The sequence below is a fragment of the Microtus ochrogaster genome, linkage group LG4 (genome assembly GCF_000317375.1).
Source record: "Microtus ochrogaster isolate Prairie Vole_2 linkage group LG4, MicOch1.0, whole genome shotgun sequence".
Classification (NCBI taxonomy): Eukaryota; Metazoa; Chordata; class Mammalia; order Rodentia; family Cricetidae; genus Microtus; species Microtus ochrogaster.
In genome coordinates, this window is record NC_022030.1 from 13,697,968 (window position 1) to 13,704,298 (window position 6,331).

A 6,331-nucleotide genomic window follows, 5' to 3' on the forward strand; every position below is an offset into this window, starting at 1 on the left:
ATTACAGGTATACCAAATAATCCTACAGGTCAGGCACTTATAGAAAGATCAAATCAAATATAAGGAATATGTTAAACAAACAGAAAGTGATGAAAAATACCCCCAGAAGTAGAGTTTACAATGCTTTGTTAACCTTGAATTTTGTTAATGCTAATGAGAAAGGAAGAACAGCAGCAGAGAGGCATTGAATAATAGGGAAACAAACTTCTGAATTAAATCAGGGGGTGTATTTCAAGGATGTGTTGATCTCAAAATGAAAACAAGGCGGTGTTCTACATTGGAGAAGGGTTTTCGTTCTTGTTTCTACCGGAGAAGAAAGGCTATGGATACCATCAAGATTAATAATGATTCAGTTTGAAAAAGAGAAACCTCTTGTGACAGAGAAATGGCAACTCATCCACAGAGTTAACAATCATACAGGTGGTAAGAAAACCTCATAAGGGTTGGGGCATGGTTCTGTTTTTGTCTTTGCAAGAAAATACTCATATTCAAAAAAATGAGAGACCTTGGACATCTAGATGCCTAAAGAGCCTAAATATGAAAAGATCCAGAAAAAAACACCAAGCAAAGAGAAATCTAACTTATGATGCTGTATCACCTGATCAGTAAATTTGATTATCTGATCATGTATACATGTCTACTTAAAAATCAAAGATGATTTTTGAGTTGAATAATGGTTATCCTTCTCAAAATCCAAACATCTTATTTAACAAAAAAATCAGAGTGTCTATCTCATGTCAGGAACCATCTGGTATCGAACAGAAACAAGAAATAATTTAGGAAAAATTTTACTTTTTTTATACCTATTTTTGTCTCTATCATACCTTTTGTTGAATAATATCTATATAAATAATGTTTAAGTTTTCCACAATGAAACAATGAATTTTTGTGCAGTAATCTTTGAAGTTTCCAAGAAGAAGTTTCCACAATAACAACTCCAAGTGGCTGGTATGATGCCATGATATTAATAGTGCTACTTTAAGAGCTTAAAACAAAATATCCAGGAAATGTAGGAGGCCATGAAAAGGCCAAATCTAAGAATAATAGGTATAGAAGAAAAAGAAGAAGTTCAACTCAAAAGCACAGAAAATATATTTACCAAAATTATATAAGAAAATTTTCCCAACCTATGGAAAGATATACCTATGAAAATACAAGAAGCTTACAGAACACCAGATAGACTGGATCCAAATAAAAATTCCTGTCACCACATAATAATCAAAACACTAAACATACAGAGTAAAGAAAGAATATTAAGAGTTGCAAAGGAAAAAGGCCAAGTAACTTAAAAACTACCTATCAGAATTGTATCTGACTTCTCATTGGAAACAATGAAAGCCAGAAGGTCATAGTCAAGCATTATGCAGACATTAAGAGACCACAGATGCTAGCCCAGACTACTATACCCAGCAAAACTGTCAATTCCTCAAGACTCAGTAATACCACTTTTATTGGGTATATATCCAAAGGATGCTCAATCATGTCACAAGGACATGTGCTCAACTATGTTCATAGTAGTTTTATTTGTCATAGCCAGAACCTGGAAACAACCTAAATGCCCCTCGACTGAAGAATGAATAAGGAAAATGTGGTACATTTACACAAGTACTACACAGCAGAAAAAAATAACATCTTGAATTTTGCAGGAAAATGGATGGAGCTAGAAAACATTATTTTGAGTGAGGTAACCCAGACACAGAAAGACAATTATCACATGTACTCATTAATAGGTAGTTTTTAAACATAAAGCAAAGAAAACCAGCCTACAAGCCACAATCCCAGAGAACTTAGACAACAATGAGGACACTAAGAAAGACTTACATAGATCTAATCTACATGGGAAATAGAAAGTAGAAAAAGACAAGATCTCCTGAGTAAATTGGGAGCATGGGGACCTTGGAGGAGGAAGGTGGGAAGGGAGAGGCAGGAATGGGAGTAGAGAAAAATGTAGAGCTCAATAAAAATTAATTTAAAAAACTAAGATAAATCAACCAAAAAATAGGTAGATTAGTATGAGCTTACTTACACTAATAATAATAGTGAGTAATAGAGTGGATACTTGTAAGTTATTATTTATAGGCAATTTACACTAGTATAGATTCTTGTATATTGATACAAATTATATTGAATATGCTCCTATTTCTATTTGCAATATTTGTACACCTAGGCAAAGTTATTTTGTCATATTGTATACATGCAAGCTTTTACCTCTGCTTAAGATATTTTGTATGCTGATACAATTTTAGGATATATTTGTCATATTGCACTATATATTTCTACCTCTGATCATTGTCCTCATTTGCTGCACAGTTGTTTAAAGATTGTTGAATATTTTAATATGAAGTCTTTTTTATTTTTTTAATTTAATATGAAGTCTTAGTCTTTACTCTATATAGATATTAAATATTATAGGTTTCTAGTCATTCATGTTTGTCTTACTTATAGTTAGACTAATCGGGTTCTTTAGATACATAGAGATTGTATTCCACATAAATTGGTAACTTTCAACCACTTCAAAGAACTGTAGACTATGGCATTTAAAAACTTAGGGTTATTTTGATGTGAGACACAATTGCTTCTGGCAGCACCGATCTATTCCTGAGAAATTGTTGAGCACTGAAGACACTCCACTTGGAGCTTGTTTTCTTCTTGGCTAAACTGGCCTTTGGGCAAGGAACTATCCATGCCTTGACCACTGACAAAATTCACAGTGTCCAGACAGGACAAGCAGGATACAAGAAAAAATATTGCCAAACCTTGCCAAGATGGGGCAAGTCAGTTCTGAAATTTTTCCTACCTGTGAAAATGGTTTAGGACTTAGACAAAGTTGGTTGTTCCAATGTTGCAGATGAGACTTTGGTTGATTGCCCAGGTTGTCTCTGTCATTTATTACACATGTTGGAAGTTACTTGATTGTACTTCCTGTCTATTCAAGTAATTATTTCCCTTCTCAGATCTTGAATGGGGTTGAAGACTAGATAACTAGTCATAGTTACTTTCCTCTCATGACTTGGCTAAGATATTCTAATACAAGACATAAATTCCTTAGGATAGGATAATTATTGAAATATTTAACTTACGTTTCTTACTTGATATAGTTTATGGTGGTTGTAATTCTAATTTTTATACTTAATATTTGTTTTTATTGTATATAGTTTTGTATTAGGCTTAGAACTCTCTTATTTAAACTAAAAGGGAAGGTGCTGTAGGAACTCCTTCAGCTAGTAGCCTTTTAAGATACCAGGCCACTTGAGGGTGGCCTCTTATAAATGCCTAGGTAAAGCACATGCCTGCTCTCCTTCCTGGCCTCTGGATGATTGGATTCCTGTTTCTCGTTCTCAATTCTGAACTAGTGTGGGATTATTTGATAGCATCCATCATGAGTTAATTTATGCAAAATGAATAACTGCCTGCTCTCAGTTGTGAACGGCTATGTTTCAGGTCAGTAGCTGTAGCCCTTAGTCCTAAAATAACATCAATCACTAAAGATGCATGTGAGAATCACTCGAGAAGCCAGTCCATTCCTGTGTGTAGTCCTGGCCCAGGTATCCCATATAGACTGCTTAGACCCACAAAGCTTGCTAGTGCCAGACTACCTATCAGGAACCTGCAAGGTGGCCCAGTGGGTAAACACACTTGCTACCAAGCCCAAGTTCAGTTCCCAGAACTCACATGGTAGAAGGAGAGAATCACCTCTCATAGACTGATCTCTGACATTCACATGCTGCCTTCAACACAGGCATGGCACATATACACAGACACACATACACACAATGTAATTTTTCATTTGCAATTCATGCATCTGTGAATTAAATAGTTGCAAGGCCATTGCTAGTCTGCAGGATCTAAAGAGTAAGGAATGGATGTAGGAGGATCCTGAGCTATACCTGCTAATGGGAGAACTCAGCTGGGCTTTGAGGCACAGACAGATGTTTGGGTGGCAGTTGTCTTTCAAGCAGCAATCAAAGAGTCCTCACAAAGAAGAGGGCAATCCAAGGAATGTCACCCCCATTAAAAAGGAGTTATTTAGTCTCCACGTGACAGACCCAGGAATTTTTCTTGCTGTCTCTTGCACATAGGAATGTTTGACTAGTTCATTCTTTGCCTTGCCCTGTGGTTTGCCCTGGTGCAATGCTCCCTTAAATGGACATAGTGACATGGTCTCTTCATAATCTTCAGCCACACTTGCAATCTGGTTGATGGGGCAGGGGGGGGGGGGTGTTGAGGGGTAACTTGTCAAACAAGAAATGTCACTTAGTGGTAAGGCATGCATTTGGGAGAAGAAAGCCAACTATTAAGGAAATTCAAAAATCCCTTTTTCTACACTTCATCAAAAGGACTTCCTGCACCAGCCATTATCAATGTTTGAGGTAATTGTTCAAGGAGTTCTCTGTTCCAGTGGGAAACCACAGTCTCTGCACTCACAGCTTCCTCTCGATATGGCATTAAAAATGAACCCGCAGCATGCAGTGCGGGATTTGCAACCCAGACAGACCCCTCCTTTTCTGTGGCTACCAGTTAAAACAACTTGGAGTGAATATGTTAAAGATAATCCAGTGGTACTAATGAGTTAGTATCTTAAATAAAAGAAAAGAAAAGGATGAGTGCCATGACCAATGCCTGTCAACCCAACATTTGAGAGACACAGGCAGGAGGATTACCATGAGTTTAAAGTCAACCTGGGCTATGCAGTGAGTTCCAGGTCAGCCTGTGATATGGAGGAGGGAGGGAGGAATGAATCTCATAACAAATATTTACAAGAGATTGTGAGAAAGAAAAAAAGTGGCAGAAAATAGATTACATAGATGATAGATGGATGGATAGATAGATAGATAGATAGATAGATAGATAGATAGATAGATAGATAGATAGATAGACATACACACACAGAGACACACACACACACATATATACATATGCAGTGTAGCTCAATGGCAGAATGGTTAGAAAAAAGAACAAAAGAAAATAGGTTCTCTATAAAAAAAAAAGCAAGAGAACCCTAGATCCTCCTAGATTTACCCCAAGAGGATGAGTCCAAACCTAGAAGAAGGGAACTGAAAAACAAAACAGAGAAACAGACATTCCTGGGGGGGGGGGCACTCCACATATTTTTTGCAAACAAAGTGACTAACTAAACCAATAGACAATGTAAAGGCCTGCAGAGCTTTGCAAGCCCCTAAAGTATCAAAGCAATTCTGACCGTCACCTCCTCCCCTCCGCACTGCTCTCTGATGGATGAAACAGGAAGGGAACAGGGTGTCAATTCTATTTAGTCTATTGTTTCCGTATTTACCCTACTTTTTAATTTGGAAGAAAAAAAAACAATACAAACATGCATTGTTCTCAAAGCATTAAGTCACAAAACCTTAAGTACAAAGTAAATACTGTGGTTCAAACCTCAAAGGAAAAAACCTGCAGATCAGAGGTCTGCCGTGGAGCGATGGAGTAACTGAACTCCTCCTTCAAATTTGCAAAATAAAATAGCAACGGTAAATATGCACACATTTGAGATTATATTAGCAACTCCTGATGGATCAGTCCAAGGGAAGAGGCCTCAGAGTGCACAGTGTGTGTGCTTGGCTGGCAGGAGCTGCCGTGGACTAAGCTGCGTATGTACACACACCTTTTGCAATAATCCGCATCTAGATTAAAGTTACTGAGGAAATGAGAAAGGGACACTTACTTATTGCTCCCCCAGCTCTTAGTAAAACACTTACCTCAGTTCTCTTTCACAATACTGGAAGGAATCGGCCTCCTTATAAAGAGCTTGCCTCCTTGTGGGCATGGAGGCCCTGGATTCCGTGCTTTAGTCCTTCCTCTTTTTAGGTGATTTTGTTCATTTCATGCTTTGCTACTTTTTCCTGACAGTTTCCAAGCCCTGGTAAAAAGAAGACTGACCATTGGTGATCCCACACCTCCTTACCAAAAATAACAGGGAACAAGTCCACTGTCCCAGCATCACACAGGATGCTTTTTGTGTTGTCAGCGCAAGCAGCCAGCTGGTACCCACTCCACGCCCATTTTCCTGCAAACTGCCCTCATCTTAATCTTTGTGGTGCGAGAAGGGTCTGAAAGGCCAGGGATGTAGCTTGCTTGGCAGAGTGCTTACTGGGGTACACAAAGGCTCGAGCTGATCTCAACACCACATAAAGCTGGACATGGGAGTATAGGCCTGTAATCCCAGCGCATGAAAGGTAGACCAGAAGTTCAAGGTCATCCTTGGCTACATTGAGGGGCTACCTGCGGCCCTTTCTCAAAAATAATAACAAAAAAACCCAGAACTGCCGTTTTGGGGGCCCACTTTGGAAGTAGCATCTTGCAGGCTAGAAGC